The 20,227-nt window shown below is 42.5% G+C and overlaps 2 long non-coding RNA genes across 2 annotated transcripts; both read left to right on the top strand.

Moving 5' to 3' along the window:
- The first annotated feature begins 8,132 nt into the window (after positions 1 to 8,132).
- Positions 8,133 to 13,767, top strand: LOC134447006 (uncharacterized). Its single transcript, XR_010034561.1, has 3 exons — positions 8,133 to 8,215; positions 8,388 to 8,502; positions 13,508 to 13,767. It is a non-coding gene; the product is annotated as an uncharacterized LOC134447006 (long non-coding RNA).
- Positions 13,768 to 13,794: 27 nt separating this feature from the next.
- On the top strand, positions 13,795 to 14,983 carry LOC134447005 (uncharacterized). The gene is made up of 3 exons (XR_010034560.1): positions 13,795 to 13,847; positions 14,060 to 14,195; positions 14,810 to 14,983. It is a non-coding gene; the product is annotated as an uncharacterized LOC134447005 (long non-coding RNA).
- Positions 14,984 to 20,227: the final 5,244 nt, after the last annotated feature.

Genomic DNA, 20,227 nt, shown 5'->3' with positions numbered 1-20,227 from the left:
GTGAATGTGTCTTCATTTTACAATTTACAACAAATACGCCTTTACCATGGAATAGCAGCTGGTATTCTTTACTGAGTGGTGACCAAGATGCTCTGCAGTAGGCCTACTTCTGGGTCAAGAATACAATAGCCTATGTAACCGAGTGGGGTTACTAAGATTTCAGACTTTTAAGTAATTAGGTTTTAAAAGGTGACTACGCCAGTCTCGTTAAAGGGTGAGACAACCCAGATGTTAAAAACACTATTTTCCCCGACGGGTTCTGGATGACAAAGGATGACACAGCTGTTGCACATACAATAGTTTTTATTTTCTTCTGCTTTCAGTCTTATTTGTATTCAAAATGTGCAGGCAGTTCACTTGAGCTTATATACACAAACAGAGTTTTAACTCCACTGAAGTCAATACAGATAGATATCATGAAACAGTGACGGCTGAAGTGCGAGAGCACTGAGTAGGCTAGTGCAGGTAATTTACTGAGCGTGTTACCTACACACTCTGCACTGCGAATGCTCTATTGATAACTCCTCCCCTCCCCCCTCCAAAAAAAACAACCCTTCTCCTCCCTCTTTAAGTGCTATTTGTGATGCGGAAGCGGGTCGCATGTGCTTTCACTGCTGCCCTCTTCTCCGGCTTTTCACATGACGCACTGAGTGGCTCTGGAACAGGGGATGGGTCTGGGATGTCAAGGTCATCACCGCTGTATTCCTCACCTCGACACATGGCCTCCACCATCTGCATCAGCTCCTCTGCATAGCCTGTTGAATATGGGACAAGGTTCAAATTAACCCTACAATAGGTATGATACACCAGAACATCTCAAAATACATATCATATCCGCAATCAACTTTCTATTATGCTTACCAAAAGACGGCTCCGTCAGCACTTTCCTAACAATGTAGCCGCCCTTCTTGTACTTAGGAAACCGCAAGCTGAACATTTTCTCGCCATCCTTTCTGCTCCGCTGCTCCCTGTTGGCATTCTCATTGAAATGCAGAGCAGCCAGGATCACTCTAAGAATTGAACACAAACAGAACACGCAGGAACAAGATGAACATGAAGCTGAGATATTTAGGATTTAATAGGCAGAGGGCACCCTTTCCCAAAAAGGGCCTAGGCTAAAATGGGTTAATCAGGTTGCACAAGGCCCTCACCCTTTCCTACACAACTACATCCGGAATGGCCCCAGCCTATCTTACAGACATAACAAATGTTCAGTATATAGAAATCAGTGTCAGCTTTAGGAAATCTTCATTCAATTCACACAACTTTTTTTGAAGGTGAAGGTTGCAGGCACTGGTAATTGCATAAATTGTAAATTACTCTACCCAGACATAGTTTTTCCAGCATTTTTTGTGTAAATGTGAAAATACATGTTTGACATGGAAAATGATTGTCATTAGCGATTTATGTACACAAGATGCATTGCTGAAAACCTTCCCCAGACATGTGTTTGTATAAAATATGTACATAAATGTAAAAACCTGTAGTCCGTCGACATCCTCTGAACTGCATAGCCACCGTCCTTGTAGGTGGCCTCAGACAAACTTGTATGGAACTGTCACAGCCCTGATCTTTTGTTGAGTTCACCTGAATAAATCAGAAAGAACATATGTGCACATGTCTATATCTATCTATCATATATAATGTGTGTGTGTTCAAGGTTTTTTTTTTATCCTTCCAACACAGGTAACCTATCTGAGTAAAAGGTAGACCAGTGTACTTGTCTTATGATAAGCTAATTCTGCACTGGTTGGGTTTAGTTTGTGTCGGTCCCTGTTAGGGGTTTTTGTGTCATTCAGTAATGACACACTCTCTCATTAGGTAGGTACAATGGAGTAAATGGTGTAACAGTTCTGTGATAGCATTTGCTACTGTTGTAGTTACACCACAAAAAAAACTTTTACTTTTTCTTTTAACACCTCTAGAAATGGAGAGGGTAAGGATGAAGGTCTGAGAGAGGGGACTGGTACTTGATATACTGTAATGCTGCTGTGTATAGATATTCACATATGGTCTTTAGTCATCTTTAGTAACTTAGTTCACCTGCAAAGTTTACCAAAACTTACATCAGTAGATGGGTCCACGTCAGCTGGTAAGTCATCTCTTTCCTCTTCAGCACCATATAGAGATCGGCATTCCTGGAGTACCTGAAACATTATATTATCATTTGTGACAAACATGCCTGCGGTTTGCACACAGAAAAGAGTTGCACATTGACATGACATATAACAGCTGTTATTGTATATGTTTGGTTTTCTAACAGTAAAGTACTAACTTGTAATTGCATGACGAATACAGTGTAAGATCATAATAATTCACACGGGATAAATATTACCTATGGACCTCTGGTAATTCGCAATTACCCCCGGACCTCTGTGATTTTTCGTGGCGCATTCGAACGGGATAAGCAAGTCTGTAAGCGAAATTCATGTCGCTTTCGCAAAGGACTAACGCAGACATTCTCCGTAACTAATCACCGGGGTCCATTAGGTAATACAAGTCCCGTCCGAATTGGGCTTTATGCTCCATTTTAGGCACGACACAATGTTGATGGGAGATGACAGTCGCTGAGAACAGACTTTGCATTGCGAGTCGTGTACATGGATTGTTTATTCAGCTGACACACAGGAACAGTGACTATTATGGCTTCTGCTGAATACTTCAAAGGCATATCATTGTACCGTACACACTGTAAGGTGGCGAGCTGAAATGTAGGAGGAAGGAGACTAAACTTTTTGCTAACACTCGAGATGAACTTAGCTGAACGGCTGAAGCACTTAGCATTAGTAGCCTAGCCAGTTGAGCTGAAGTGTTCAGAGCTGGTCAACTTCAACTAACTCTTCAATAAACAAGTTTTAAATACAGTGACAAAACACGAACCCCACTGCATCTCCGTTCCCTTGAGTTCATTATTAAAATATAGTTCAAAATAGATGACTACGTACCTCCAGCCTTTGCCGTTTCTCCAGAGCATGAGACCTCCTGCTGTGGTCGATGTCGCCGGTCGCCCCCCTCGAGTTTGTCCCTCGAGGAAATATGCTTGGCACGGATGTTGGCAGCAAAACCCTCTTCAGGCACACATTAAAACCTAGCTGCTCCTTCAGAGCCGGGGTCGAGTCGTAGCACTCATCCTGGAAATGTGCAGAGCACAGTACAGAGGACGAGCTTGGGTGCCACAGTGTGCCTTTTGGACCAGCTCTTGTCCTCCGAACTTGCTGCGTCCACAGTGAACTCACAGCAGGGTCTTTAGGAAAACGATGAAGGGTAACGCCGTTATCCCGGGTGTTGGAGCAATATCCAGCAACACACCGCTCAGGCATGTTTTTGTTGAACAAAGGGCGTATACGGTAGCTATATATATATATATATTAAAACTTAGTCGCGATTCCTGTCAGTAGGCTAATGCTTTGATGACGGTTGGCATGGCAGCACCTGCAATCAAGTCTAGAGACAGGGCGTTCCTGAGTGTACGTCATCTTCCATGTTGGAACTGGGGACACTGGCCTGTGGCTTCAGTGGCGTGTGTTCAAATTTCGAAAATAACAGGAGAACCGGGCATATTTATCACAGTAATGCATCTCAATTAGAAAATAATAATTATTTCAGAATGAACGAAAACGGGTCGTCTCCACGTGTCATGAGGTCTTTAATAGTCATGGCTATTACTGCGCTATAAATTAGCAGATTAGCAGCGAACTAAATTCGATTTCCCTTTGCGTCGGATCATTTTAACTGGGGTAAATAAAGCGATAGTTCTACGTAACGATTGTGCTCGGAGTACATCCGTAACCTACCATGACACTGTATAAAGACAAAGGATACTGGAGTCTTGGCCCATTCTGTGAACAGGTGTAACAGGTATTGTGCGTCATACCAAAATATGCATGACTCCACGACTAGAACTATCCGTAATCACGTATGGCAATCTATTAATAAAATATATTATCCTGTCATCATGTATGTGCAGAACACTGAACATAGCCAACTCATGACGGCAATTGAGGGTAGATAGGCCAATATGTAGAGAAGTGGAAATAAGAAGCGTGCATGCACCTCTACTGTGGAAATTCCAAATGGCCATTAGCCCTCGTTCATAAGTAGAGCCCATTGACAGTAAATAGAATATACTGTCAATGGTAGAGCCACATGACGTGTAGGCTACTGAATGGATGCAAGTGTGATTTTGATGTTAGCCCCCAAGGTAATAATATTAACCTGATATTATCCTAGCCTAGATAACACCCGTCTTTATCTTTTTCTCTACAATCTGCTGATACTTCTTCACAGTAGGTGACATCACCATTTATTAATATTGGGGGAAATGATGTAAGAATCATTGCAATTCAACTTTTTGTTCATAAAAATCACTGAAATGCATCTGTATTATATAATCAAATTATACATTTCCCTACATATACCTTCTACAGCCAAAAAATAATATACTCGATACCAGCTCCTTAACACCCCCCAAGTGACCAAATGCTCTGTTTGGCTGGTACATACAGTAGGCTACTGTAGGATAACTTACTAGCCAGACTGGTGGTATGTTTGACTAGTAAGATTAACAGCCATATTGGCTGGTGATCAATAAAGTTAATTTAGAGGCCTGAATTCCAGCACACTATACCATAGCATTTTATTGGTGTCATGGTGTGAAACAAAAAAAACATCTTCCATGAAAGTTTAATAATGTATGGTAGTTCAAAGTACTGTGAAGAGCAAGATAATCTGGTGAAATTGCCAGATACACGGGATGTTAGGCTAAAATGCATTAAAATGCAGGAAATTGCATCTAAGAAAAGCACATTTTTCCTGGGAGAGGACCCCTACTCCCCCTGCCTGAATGAAGTGTCCCATATTTTCCCCCTTGACATTTGGCAACCCAAGGTGTGCAAAACAAAGTAGCCTCTCAGAGATGGGCCCGCCGGCGGCCCATGGTATCGCGCTGCGTTGACCACATTTTCTCACTTGTAGGTATTTGTTGCGCCGTGAATTGCCGCGCCGCGATAAATTGCTACTCAAAAAAAAAAATGTAAAGGTTGGCAGGTATGCACTAGGCTCCACTACTCTAAAGCAACCAGGTGACCCCCCCAACCCAGTTCTAATCTATAGATGGTTAAGACACTGCAACCATATGTGAAGGCCACACATCAACCACACAGTGGCTGTCGTACACGCAATAAGACACAGCAAACTAAGCATGCCATTTAAACACGCATAAATACATTGTGGTAACACACATAAACCCTTGCTGCAGATTGAGCAGATGGGAACACTGTACGCGTTGCCAGAGCCTCGGTTGAAACAAGAGAAAGAGCAAGAGGAAACTCAAGATAAATGCTAAAATTGGTCTGTTGTAAAACGTCTACTGGACTTGGAGGATAACTTTACGCACAATCTTAAAACTGGGAAAACGTAGCATAACCAGAGAGGGGAAGAAACCGGCACAAACACTCCTAAACTGGTGCCGCTGTAACAAGACAAAACACAGTCAATACACACGGTAAATAATAGGTGACAAATAGCAAAGATGACTGGTGTTAAACATTGGATAGGTACCTGCCACAGTGAGGTTTCAGGTGAACGCTGTGAGTGTGTCTCTGACCCGTTCAAAATACTAATAATAAGTATTACGTTGGCAGAAAATTATTACGTTGGTGGGAAGTGTGACACCCACCAACGTAATAACTTCCCACCAATGTAATAACCCAGCGAATGTAATAAAAATGTCCATTTCAGACATAATAGCCTGGCGAGCATAATCATTTCCTTAATAATTCTTACCTCCTGCCAACATAATATACAGCTTTCTGCCAACTTAATTTAGTTGGCAGGAAATTATTACGTTGGTGGGAAGTTTAACACCAACCAATGTAATAACTTTCCACCAATGTCATAACCCTGCCAACATAATAAAAAAGGGCATTTCAGACGTAATAGCCCGGCCAGCGTAATCATTTCCTGCTTCTTGAAGGTTCTCAGGCACCCAAAAGCAGCTTACTATGAAAGTGCTCCATTCCTTGTATCACACTTGTATTACACTTCTGCAGAACATTAAGGGAGCTTGAATTACTTAAAGAATTTATCCGGAGTTGGAACAAGTTTGCCTCATTTTTGCATGTTTGGGATGAAATACAGTCACTCTGGAGCAAAATCAAGTCAAAAAGATGCATTTTGAGAAAGTTTGATAATATTACGTTAGCCTCGTTAGCCATATCAGCTATGCAATATGATCGAATGGGGGCATCATATCTCGGCGGTTACACACATTTCAAAAACACAACATTTTAAAGGCTTACACGCCTCAAAACTACATTACACTTACCTCGTAGTATGTTGAGGGTCTCCACACACAAACCGAAGTGTCCTAAGCTCTTCATGTATTCTGGAAATGTGTGCAGAATGTTTTTTGTGAAGCCAATACCTTGCCAATATCTTCCGTTCCGCTCAAGCCAACTTTTCGAGACAAAAGTCCGTAAGAGTAGATTGCCGAGTGCGTCACATCATCACCCGTGCTTACATTACGCACTATGGAGATTCATGATATCATGGCTGTACATATCTACAAATAGTAAAGAGGATTTTTTTTTTCCTATGGTGTATAACCGTGTACAATCTACTGGACTGAATGTGACCTGTATCCTTAGGCAAACACGTGTCTACTTTTATCATTATTATTATTATTATTATTATTTTCACACTTGTCCTCTGGTTGGATCACATCAGCCAAGCATGTCACGTGAGGTCTCGTGAGTGACCAGTCTCCAGTAGATGATGAGGATCGAGTAGTTGTAGAAGTGAGAGCTCTACTGAAGTAGCACAATTAGTTTAACACGTTTTCATTGCATTTTAATTTTTTTTGGAGTTGTGGAGAAATGGTGCGTCGCTGTGCCTACCCAGGCTGTGACGCGCCGATGAGGAGGCACGTAAATGTGAGTTTTCACCGGTTGCCTCTTTACAGCAGCAGCATGGAAACACTAAAGCAGTGGCTGCTAGTTTAAAAAATACCGATCGACACGCCGGTGGAAACACTAAGACAGAGAGACATTCGGGTGTGCAGTGTACATTTCCCAAAGACGATATGAATGGGAACCATCGACACAGAAGTCGCTTGAAGAGGTATGCGGTTCCAAAAGCTGTGGGTGATTTCGAGGTAAAATACCCTTTTCTCTTTTAGTGCTAGGCTAGCCATAGCTAGGCCTATTGACATGCATATTGTTGTAGCCTGCCATATTCCAACAGGGACTGCGGAGCAGTTGAGAGTTTCGCTTACCAAAACATGTTCTGGGGGCAGAAGCATTTGTGATTGGTTGTCTCGTTCGGCCAATCACAGACAGCAGGAGGCGGGATTCTGGATATCTAAATTTTTTGAAGGCGCGTGAGTTCTGTCTCACTGAGCAAGGAGATCGCTGGAAATCGTTAAACTCGAGGTAATTGTATGTTCATGGTGAACTATGTTGTGAAATATTAAGACATTTAACAAGTTTGATGATAAATCGTGTTTGTTACTTAACTGGCAATACGTGCCCTGGCCTGTCATACCATGGTAACCTTATAAGTGCTGACTAGCTAAGCTAGCTAACGGGCGAACAAGAAAGCCCGGTAATGCACATTGTATTACACGGTGGCGAGTTGGGGCTGTGTTCTTTTTAATGGGTTTTTTTTTTTTTTTTTTAAATGCAGCTTAGCCTCTCCTGGTCCCAGAGCTGAAATAATACGATTTCATAGCTTTTTTGAGGGCAGTTTAGCCTTTCCTGGTCCCAGGGCTGATGTAACACTCTTCTGCGCCCCCGGGGCTGAAGTAAAGTGTGTGTTTTTTTTTAGTCGTTTGTGCCTCAAGTTCTAAAACACGAATTTTCAGCAGGCATGTAGAGATTTTAGAGTGGTTCAGATTCTCATTTAACCTTTGCTCGTGTCTTTTCCCATTTTCGGTATAGTTTTGCAATATGGTACTGAAAACTGTGTGCTTCGTGGACTCCCTGGGGGAAAAACCTGAGAATGTCTCTAAAATCATGCGGAATTGGAGGTACATTGGTTTTGTACTGCTTTGTAAGATGTAATATTGAATAGTCAGTAAGCATCTCCTAACAATGTTTTTCTCTAAACTTACAGCTCATTTGCTGCCAGCAGAGGTTGCCCAGGGCCTTTCACCCTTGTACCCCAGGACCACTGCATACAGACAGATAGTGTGTCGTGTGGTGTATACTGCATCCTGGTAAAAATTTGGTTATGTTACATTAAGTGACTCCTACTACAATACAAACCGTACATTTATGCAGATATTTTAGTCTCCCGGGATGCATTATTAGATAGTATTACATTAATGGTGCCTGATGCCTGTTAATCATGCACAATGTCTTTATATGATTATAATATTCCTTTTTCAGTTCGCAGAGATGATCCTGGGGGGAGCACAGGGGTACCTGGAGTGCCTCCCCATTGCCCTGGAGCGAGAGAGGCTGGCAACTTTGCTATTACAGGAGTTGGGGATACAAATAGAAGGTAGGTGAAGTTCGTAGGTGTTATGTTTGATGGGGGGCACTCGTCATTCCGACATAGCACCATTCCGACATGACGCCATTGCGACATCCCGTCATTCCGACATTTTGGTATCAGCATTCCGACAATTTAATGTCACCATTCCGACACTTGTGGGGAGCTGTCCATGGTCATGGTGCGAGAGATCGCTCGTGCGTCGGCAGCAATCCACCCCCCACCCTCCTTTTTCTTAAATGTAAAAAAATAATGATCCCCACAAGCGCAGGATATTTTTTGGGAGAGAGACCGCTCGTGCGTCTTACACTTGACCGCGGTGAAAAGTGAAAAGCTGCCGAAAATAAAAAGCACAAAAGTGACACTGACAAAGTACAAGGTACAGACACACATAATTGTCTTTAAAATAGAGCCTAAATCAAGTTCATTGGCTGAATAATGATCCCCATGAGCGCAGGATATTGGGGGAGAGACCGCTCGTGTGTCGGCAGCAATCCACGCCCCACCCCCTCCTTTTTTTAACACGTAAAAAAATAATGATCCCCACGAGCGCGATATATATATTATTTAAGCGTCTTAACACTTGACCGCGGTGAAAAGTGAAAAGCTGCCGAAAATAAAAAGCACAAAAGTGACACTTTGTACAGTTCTTAACAGCAGCTATGTTTTAAACAATTTCTGAAGACAGCTTAGGCCTACATCTCGCACACATTTATTCAACAACGCCAAGTTCAAACAAACACACGCAACACTTTCACACTCCAAACATTCTGCTTGCATGCATTCAGCTCAGGTCATACAAACATCGAATTAAACAGCAACCCGCCCAACCGACACACTGATAAGCAGGCACATGTACCCTAAATACCGAAACTGATAAGTAAAAACAAAGACTGGGGGACTCCACTATGAAAGGGGGAAATGGTGGAAACATCCAATTAAGTGCAGATAGGGGCGCGCAGGTTACAGCAGCGGCGGTCGCAATGCGGAGGACCCAACTGATGCCTACAGTACTGAGGACATATCGGCGAACTTTCATACAAAAGCAATTAATTCATTAATCATTTTGAGGGTCATAATGTTGTTCCCACTGACGGTAACCAAAACCAAAAACACCTTGTTGCACCATGCGCAAATTGACAAGGCTAAAGACTGATGTTCCAGTCGTCCAAACAGCCACCCAAAGTATGCCTATTCAAAAAGAACCTTCACCATTTTTTACTATGCTGTAGCCACGTTAAGTAAAGGGTTTTTATTGCAACTCCTCAACTTTTGCGATTTATTGGAACTCGTGCATATGTGCATGAAGCCTATTAAACTTTCTGAACTGATGCCCGACATACAAAGCCACGACCTACTGAGGTAGCCTACAGGTTGTCCTATATGTTTTTGTAAGACACAAAATATTTCCTGAATCTCATTATAGCTAAATGTAAAAAGGAAGGCCTACATATCAGAGCATGTCTTTGGCATTTCGCTTCAGGTCTTTAGTACATCCTATCAGCTGCGTGTTTCAATCCTGGCTTGGCGTTGCATGCCCATGCCCAATTAATTCCCATGTCTGCGACAGAATAGGCCTATAAAGTCTCCGTTTTTTTTCATGACGATCAATTTCCTTGTTCGTTCTTCAGCATGCATGTAAGTGTCATATGCTGGCGGACAGCTGAGATCCACATCCAATGATATTAATGTCACGTTACTGTAGGCCTACACAGAAGCGGAGAAGCGCTTTTAAAAGTCAGCAAATACAATGTGGCTGTTACTGTGGGAATTAAGAGGCAATGATCAGCCTTTTAAATCAGTTTTTAATTTCTGGAATTGTCTAGGCCACACACCAAACTCAATTTTTAACAAAACGTTTCATCATGTTATTATCAACCTGTTGCGCACCAAAACGCTCAGCTGGGTTCCCGCGAAAGGGACACATTGCGTTTCCATCTCGTTATCTCACCTCAACTACTCGCCTTGTGTTTGTGAAAATGAGCTGAGGTTAGATTTTGAGATGCTTTTGCACGAGGACTTTTGACACGTGGTTCTAAATTCGAAGTTAAAGTTCCGTTTTGGATAATGGACTGCCGGGGTTTTCACATGGTTGATCTGAAAATCCATGCTCCGTGGTAACCACAACTGAAGTCGGGGAAGACTCATCCCCATTAAGCATATACTGCCCTACAATCTAAGGACGCAGTAACTCTGAAAACTGCAAACTGAGAAAAAAAGGCTTCAAAGTTTCCCATATGGCGCGACAACTGTGTTGTCGGTAAATTGGTGGTGACACTTCCTGGTAATGCTTGTTTAGGATAGAAATTTAATGCACACAAAAAACCCAAAAAAACAACATTTATGTGTCTTTTTGCCACAAAAAAAACAGAGTTACTGCGTTCTTGGCTGGTATTACTGCCACAAAATGGAGTTACTGCAGGAGTTACTGCGTTCTTGGCTAGTATTACTGTCTACTCCCAAACCAGTCCCATTGGAACGTGCAGCAGTAACTCGCCGACTTACTGCGTTTTTGTTTTGTACGACATAACCTTTAATACAACAAGCAGTAACTTTTTTTTGGTCATTTTTGCACTTTCAAAATGAGTTTTCTCCAAAACAGGACGGTGTTGGACCACCATTTTTTGACACAAGACAAATGAGGTAGTTTAAAACCCATTTCCGATATATAAAAAAAAAATCGACCATTTTGAGTTACTGCGTTCTTGTTTTGCACGGCAGTATAGGCCTATCACGCATGTTGGGGTACGCGCTGTTTTTCGGAGTTAAGCGCGAGGGGTGTGGTAATATTTCAGGGGGGAGAGCGTCAATATTATTTGGCTACTTTAAGCAACACTGAATAGGCACAGCAACCTCCATAGAGAAAACGTAGGCTATTCATGTTGAAGCCCACCACAAGAACACGACCACACACCACCAAAGGAAACTAATAAAGAAACAAAAGACAGAATGAAGAACTCTCACTCTCACCTCTTGTTTAAACTTAAAGTCAAAATAAATAAACTTAAAGCATGACACACATGTTCCAGGTTCAGGTAGGTACGTCTCTCTCTCTCTCTCTCTCTCTCTCTCGGGCATTTGCAGCTGGGGGGCGCACAGCGAACTGTCCACGCATGTGGTGCTGAAATCATTTGAAGTTCATCTGTCAGCGAACCGAATGCCAGCGTTGTCCTGAATACAGCTTATGAGGCTTCATTTTGATTGACAGCATTCTCAGTGGTTTAAGGTAAAATAACTTGAGGCAATTGTCACTTTTGTGCTTTTTATTTTCGGCAGCTTTTCACTTTTCACCTCGGTCAAGTGTTAAGACGCACGAGCGGTCTCTCTCCCTAAAAATATCCTGCGCTCGTGGGGATCATTATTTTTTACATGTAAAAAAAAAAGGAGGGGGGTTGGATTGCTGCCGACGCACGAGCGGTCTCTCTCCCAAAAAATATCCTGCGCTCCTGGGGATCATTATTCAGAATGAGGGGAATGAGGGGACGCACGAGCGGTCTCTCTCCCCAAAAATATCCTGCGCTCGTGGGGATCATTATTTTTTTACATGTAAAAAAAAAGGAGGGGGGTTGGATTGCTGCCGACGCACGAGCGGTCTCTCTCCCAAAAAATATCCTGCGCTCCTGGGGATCATTATTCAGCCAATGGACTTGATTTAGGTTCTATTTTAAAGACAATTATGTGTGTGTGTACGTTAAGCACCATAGGGAAGCCGCTGTTTATCGGTGTAGGCAATTGTCACAAAAACAAATAGCATCAGTTTTACACTGGCAAATGAAATATCGGCTACACAACGAGCCATCACCCCTTATCATCAGTAAATTACTGAGTGGGTGCGATCATTCTGGCTTGACTTGCGTGTGTCTTTTTCTTGGCTTTTGCAGCTGGTGCAGCCCTATTATTCCATGGTGAGCTGTCCACGCGTGTGGTGCTGAAATCACGTGTCGGAATGCTGGTATGTTGAGAAAAAAAAAAAACATTCCACCATTCCGACAAAAGAAAAATTGAAATTCGGAATGAGGGGACGTTTCATTTCTGAAGAAAATATCAGCATTCCGACAATTTAACGTCAATGTCGGAATGACGGTACGTCGGAATGGCAGCATGTAACCATGTTTGATGATTAACACTGAGCAATAGACCATTTTCTTGAAAAGTTTCCATAGGCTGGTCAGTGTCACGTAAGACACATTTAACACATTTTCCAAATAAATTAATCTTGCTTAAACAGATATGTCAATTCAGATTCAGATAACTTTTTGCAATTACGTTTGCTGACCCAGTCTCCATCAATCAACAAGAAATAGTATAAACAAATAGGACAAATTTAACAGTAAACTCATGACTGTAATTGACAAGTCAGGTGATATTTAAGGATCTGGGGGCCAGGCCAGGAGGGGGCGATTTTGAACCTTTTTTTGTGCCGAAATCATCAACTGGCGCAGCTGGCGACCCTGACGTATCCTGCGCGCGGGAGAAGCATCTGAGAAGTGAAAGCGACAACGGCACCGACAATGAAAAAGCAAATACATTGGAGGTGGCTGGAGGAGCAAAGTTTCGGTACCCGGTGTTCGTTTTGTGTTAGACAAGTTTTGGTGTTGCCAATGTAGGTGAAGTTAAACGACACTTGTTCAGCACCTGTAAAAGTTGCACGCGTTGTAAAACGTTTAGCTATTCAGCAACAATTAAGCTAATGCCAAAAGTAATACGTGCCCAAGATCTGTTTATTGCTCCAATTTGCCAGAAAGAACAACATTCTATCAACTTTCAATAATCCCCGGTTTATCAATATTGCGAGGAAAAGGTGCGTCTGCGAGTAGTAATATTGTAATGGAATGTTTCACAAGATTGTGCTTTAAGACCTTATTTACATGTGTTTTATAATGTTTGTAAGTGGGCAGAATTTCACTTTTATGTGCCAAAAACACTTTTTGGTGGAAAAAAAGCATGCTTAATAAAGCAAAAGAACTATTTAGATTGACTGGCCTATACATGTATGCCTGTCTCTCATTTGCAGATGCTGAGACGGAGGCCAGAAAGGACAGTGACATAGATGTCAAACAACAGTGACAGTGACCTGGACAGCATTGATGGAGGACAAGAGGAAGAGGAGGCAGAGGACAGAGGAGGACAAGAGGAAGAGGAGGCAGAGAGAGGAGGACAGGAGGCAGAGGACGGAGGAGGACAAGAGGAAGAGGAGGCAGAGAGAGGAGGACAGGAGGCAGAGGACAAGAGGAAGAGGAGGCAGAGAGAGGAGGACAAGAGGCAGAGGACGGAGGAGGAAGAGGAGGCAGAGGACAGAGGAGGCAGAGGAAGAAGAGGAAGAGAAGGCAGAGAGAGGAGTCTACAGTGCTTTAGTAAGCATTCCCTAAGCATTTGATTTTGTTTTAAGGTACATTTTTAAAGGATTTTTTCCCAGCTCCCTACTGAAATTATACTTTTGTGTTATTGTAGAAGAAGGTAACTGTAATAGAAGCTATAAGCTAGGTTAGGTTGGCTACAAGAAATCTTGTTTTTAGGTGAAATTTTCAAGGTCCCCTACTGACATTTTACTTTTGTGTTATTGTAGAGGAATGTGCCGCTTTGGCGGACAACTTGAATTATCTGTCTGCCAAATTCATGCCAGTACAAGCCATCGGCCAAGCCTGCGCAAGGGAGGATGGCGATGGGGTCCATGGAGCCATCGCCAAGGCTGAAAACTGCAGGTACTAGAAACATAGAAATATGCTGAACTACAGTATACTCTCCTCTTCTAGGTCTTATTCTTGAGCTAATATGCTCAATTTCAATAGAAAGTTAAAAGAATAAAATGGTTTACATTTTTACTGCACTACCAGTTGTGTTTGTCAGTATGATGGTCATGGGAAGCACACCGCACATAGGGTGCGTTCCAATATGCAACCTTGCTTCCTCCACTTGTGCTTGTGGCCTCGTGCCAGGAAGTAATATGTCATGATGACATTGCTGACAACAGCATTATATTTTAATATCTTGCAAAAGCTCAATTGTAAAGTCTTTTCCTCATTTGCAATTGGGATGGTGAATGAAAAACAGTCCCCAAAAAGTTGTTGTGGCTAGGCTGACAGCTGGGAAACTTTATTGTTTTCTCCACGGAGGAGGGGCCAGGAGGCGGGGCGAGGCCACAAGCACAAGTGGAGGAAGCAAGGGTGCATATTGGAATGCACACAGACTCACCATGCAATACCAATGATCACCCAGTATACTTTGCTCCCTGTCCCACCCAGCATCTCCCATTCAGATGATGGATTACAATTGTATTCCTCTATCTTATCCAATGAATTTTAATTTACATTTGCAGGAAGACCCTGGCAGAACTGCTGAGCGCCATGGAGGGCAATTGGAAATCGTATAGTCTCGCCACACATGGGCTGGGCCCAAAAATTCTACAGGGCACTTTTGCCCTGGTGGATGCGTGCCTTCTGCACAAAATTACAGCCATCAAGGGCGAGATGTAAATGTAATGTAAATATGTAAATTAAATGTAAATATATTTTTTGTTTTGTTTAAGTATCTACAGAAATAAACCATCCTTTTGCTGCTTCATTGTTTGTTTTATTTCTTAAACACATACACAGAAAAACAGACAGTATGACACTTTGTACTTCAAAGTAATGTTATTTGTATTATGTGTTATCTGCCCATACGTACAAACATTACTGCTAATAACAAACATTTTCATCAATATGTACATATGTTGGATTTTTTGCCATCTGACTCCAAAGTTCACAGAACAGCTAGATAAACTAGAAATGCATTCTCACAGAAAATGCTGGAAGCGGGCTTGCCTTTTGGGGCAGAGATGAAACAAAGTACTATTGAGAAAACAAAGCTAAAAGAAATCTTGGAAAAACTCCATCCACCCAGTCAGAAGTTATGGGCCAAACAATTCAGCCATCTTGGATTCAGCCATCTTGAAAGTGTTGTAGCTCTGCGTTTTGGGGATATGCTAAATGACATACATGGTATTTTAAGTTGGCTAAGGAACACTGCATATGATATAATTTTGAAAATCAACATGGCTTCGAGCGGGATTAGAACTCACAACCTCCATATCTGTAATCCAACCCCTTTGCCATTGATATAAAATGACATACAATACATGATATTTGAAGTTGGCTAAGGAACACTGCATATGATATCATTTTGAAAATCAACATGGCTTCGACTGGGGTTCGAACCTCCAACCCCCATATCCCTAATTCAGCACATTTGCCATTCATACTAAATGACATACATGGCATTTTAAGTTGGCCAAGGAACACTGAATATGATATAATTTTGAAAATCAACATGGCTTTGACTGGGATTCGAACCCCCAACCTCCATATCTGTAATCCAGCACATTTGCCATGCATACTAAATGACATACATGGCATTTTAAGTTGGCCAAGGAACACTGCATATGATATAATTTTGAAAATCAACATGGCTTTGACTGGGATTCGAACCCCCAACCTCCATATCTGTAATCCAGCACATTTGCCATGCATACTAAATGACATACATGGCATTTTAAGTTGGCCAAGGAACACTGCATATGATATAATTTTGAAAATCAACATGGCTTCGGGTGGGATTCGAACCCTCAACCTCCATATCTCTAATGCAGCGGCATGCATTACCACTAAGCCAAGCAGCTAATTGTCATGCATAGTCCAGCAAGATTGCATTGCAGAGCTGAACAATAGACTTCTAGAATGGTTGCTCGCACCTGCTCGTTAAGAATAGAATCTTGAGACAGTGACAGTTGAAATGGAACCCTTCACTGGCTGCACCTGTTGTGATTGACTGAAAGACAGTTAGTATTGAGCTCTAAACTGGGGAGAAAATGAGAATGAGTTTTTTGTCTTTACAACATCGTTGTAAAAAAACTAAAAGGAGTTGGCACGTGTCCTTTTCACAGATCGGAGTCATGCCTGTGATCTCTCTAACAGTCTTTGAATGAAGTTTATAGGTTAAATTTTTCAGGCACAAATGGACCTCCGTGTGGGACATGCGCTGATCTCTTGAAAAATGCACTTTTCGAAAGACTGGGATTCTCCATAGAGCCAGGTCTGTTTTTTTTACAAACCTGCCATTTAAAAAGTATTGGGAGTTGGGAGATGAAACTTTGACAATTTGGAGACATCCCATAGAGCTCGCTAACAACGCGTCAACTAAACTTCTAGGTGAAAGTGTTGATGTTTTATGACCGAAAAAGCCTCCTACACTCTAATCTCTAGAGTGGCGGAACTGTCGTTCATGAAGGTTCCACCATGGTTTTGAATGGGGACCCAGGCTTTCACTAAATCGCCAAAAACGGGAAAACGACAAGAGACACGGAGAAGCCTATAACTATACGCAATCTCCAAGCCGAGCCGGTCGTTTTAGTGTTTGAACGGTGTCTCTATCTCGAAAGGCCTAGGAGGAGATCCATTTTCTATTTTACTGCTGCCCTGCACAAGACCAATAAATAATAAAAGAAACAGGACTTAGAGATTACTATAATCGGGCCTTGCTCTGCAAGGGCCATGCTCTGCATGGTCCTTGCTCCGCAAGCCCGCTTAATAAATAATAACTAAACAGGACTTAGAGATTACTATAATCGGGCCTTGCTCTGCAAGGGCCATGCTCTGCATGGTCCTTGCTCCGCAAGCCCGCTTAATAATAATAATAAAACAGGACTTAGAGATTACTATAAACGGGCCTTGCTCTGCAAGGGCCATGCTCTGCATGGTCCTTGCTCCGCAAGCCCGCTTAATAAATAAGAAACAGGACTTAGAGATTACTAGAATCGGGCCTTGCTCTGCAAGGGCCATGCTCTGCATGGTCCTTGCTCCGCAAGCCCGCTTAATGAAAGAAGAAATACAATGCACACAATTAAATGCCCCTCTTGAAACTGCCCCTCTTGAAACTTCAAAATAATTATCGCTATTGTTATTATTACAATTATTATTATTACAAAAGGGTCATTACTGCTGATGAATACACTTCCTTGTAGTGCTAGTTTGTAACTCATATCACACATACTGTAGCAATTCGCTAAATTAGTACCTTTGGTTGCGCCTTCTTGCTTTTGTTTGGAAATGTTCACAATTTGCTCTAATTGCTTTCCGATACGGGTGCAATGGCACGATTTTCTTTTGCCTGCACACACCACTGAATTTGCTAAAAGCCAGTTTGTGTGCTTTTTGTACAGCATCAAATACTTCTTGGCTAGGCCTAAAAGGACTCTGAAGAGCTCCATTGCAATAAGTCTGACAACATGTCTTGCATTAGGGGTTTCTGAGCTGCACCAAGCACTTGTGACTCATGTGCCTCATTTTGTGAGTCTGAGGGTAGTTCAGACTAGAGTGTGGCTCGGGCCGTTTTTTTCTGTCCGAGCCCGGCCCTCAGCCGACAGAAAAGTGATCAACCCCGACCCGAGCCCGAGACTAATGAAAATGTTTGTGTCCGAACCCGAAAATACTATGTGATAAACAGCCAGGATAAGCAAAGACGTTAGGATGAGGCAATTTGCAGTAGCCTAATTTAGTTACGCACGCATAGTAAGTATAAACACACACACACACACACACACACACGTGACAGCGCACCTTATGTTTCTTTCGGTTAGACCAGAGATGTTGGGTGCCGTGATCAAATGCATGGGAGGGGCGTGAGAGGATAAGACAGGCGAAAACTAACGAATACGTTTTGGATGCAGTCAGTGCGGCTATGGAACATTTGTTACGTTAGGCTACTGTTAGTGCAAATAAATCCACGCGAGCCCCGTGAAGATGCCGCTCCTTGTCGTTAAGAAGGATGGGCTATAAGTTCACCCCGAAGAACAGTAGCCTGTTCGGCCCTCCAAGAGAATGTCATTTCCCCTGATGTCCATGCGGTCAATAGGCTATAAAATCAGGAAAGGTTGCACGCGCATAGTTACAACTGTACAGTAAAAGTGACAAGAATTAAGAACCTACGTGAAGGACATGAAATGTCACAGCGGACAAAATAGTAACAGGAAACCTCTTCGCCCCTACCTTAGGCAACTCCACGTAGCGTGTGCGTCTTCTTAAATCCATATTATGCTCCTTGCTACACCATGCTGGAAATGTAATCCTTGGCGAGCAATGCAGTGACAAACTTCGTCATTTTATGTTCAACATTTAAGACAGCATCGAAGAAGGCATGCTAAAACATGGCCTACACTAGGCCTACAACAAAAGACCACGCGTTCACTGACAACTGTTGATTTGGCGCTTTAAAAAAGCAAGTTGACTCGGCATTCCTGTTCGGCTGACTGGGAGTGAGCGTCCATGTTGCCGCTGGTAACTGGCGCGTGTATACAGCCAATATTAATCCTCGCACGAGTAGCCTACCAACATTTTCATTTATGCATATTCAATTACTTATTTTTTAATCACAAAACTGCCGTTTGCATGAACTGAAACGTTTCCTCTGGTTGCTTACACTTTTCACAATGTCTGTTTGCTTCAAGCCCGAGTCCGACCCGAGTCCGACAGATATTCTATTTTTTTTGTCCGAGTCCGGCCCGGCCCGTCGGGCTTCGGTCGGGTTGCCATGCTCTGGAGTTCAGATGGCTTTCGTGGCTGAAGAATATTGGCAACATGGATGCAGATGCACTGTTCACTGTGACTATTTGCTATGCATGTGCATAAAAATGGCATTTTCTGACTGACAACGCTAATGCTTCCATCAGTGTGGAAAATGGTTACATTGTCATCATTTATGTTGTACATTTGATTTTGGATCATTTTTTCAGCTTCTGCATTTCGCATACTTTCAATGTCTAGCCCTCTCCTCTGTGCCTCTGGCTAGACAAAATTATGTGTTTACACAAGTTACCCATTCTGAAACTCATTCATTCACAAATGAAATGAACCAAATCAACCACGTAGCAGTTGGGACCAGATTCAGAAGGTACAGAGCCTTTCCCACTTTCATCAATGTTTGCAGCAAGACCCTTTTCGGACATTGCTGCAGCTGCTTCAGCAGCAGGAGAAGAGCTCACTTTCAGTCGACCTGCCACCAAAAGTTCATCCATGTAACTGTGTTAAAGAGAGAAAAAAAGTATAAGATACTGTACAAGATGTTAGTACACACCAGGGCTTGACACTGGCACCTGCCAACCGGCCAAATGCTGGTAAAACTTGGCTGTGGCTGGTAACAATTTCAGTGTCACAGCCAATTTGGCAGGTAGCTCATTCTATGACATATAATAGCGTATATTCTGCACTTTGCCCCTTGTGTATCAATTGTTTGTATTTAAGTTCAAGAAAAAGCTCAGTTTCTATTTGCTTGTTTTATTTCCATGTTGAAACCCATGCACTAATCTTCTTGCTTTAAGCACCTCATCTTCTGAGGTTAGATGTACAGCATCATGATTAAAAAAAATGTGGTTAGCAGAATAGCTGGATGGCTATTGACTCAGGAAAACCACTAGCCAGTGGCCCGCAAGCTAAAAAGTTAATGTCAAGCCCTGGTACACACTAGAACATTAGAGACATACAATTACTAACCTGTAATACTTCTGGATATCTCCACCAGTGTTGCCAATTTAGCGACTTTGTCGCTAGATTTAGCGACTTTTTGCCACCTCTGGCGACAAAAAAAATCATCTAGCGACTTAGCGACTTTTCAGGCTCAATCTGGCCGAATCTAGCGACTATTTCGCTTGTCTTGTGAGAGGCAAATCAGTGTCCCTCCCCACGACACCACACAATGCATTTCC

The sequence above is a fragment of the Engraulis encrasicolus genome, chromosome 4, assembly GCF_034702125.1.
Source record: "Engraulis encrasicolus isolate BLACKSEA-1 chromosome 4, IST_EnEncr_1.0, whole genome shotgun sequence".
NCBI classification, from domain to species: domain Eukaryota; kingdom Metazoa; phylum Chordata; class Actinopteri; order Clupeiformes; family Engraulidae; genus Engraulis; species Engraulis encrasicolus.
The sequence above is the reverse complement of the archived record's forward strand: the minus strand, read 5'-3'. Positions and strand labels throughout refer to the sequence as shown.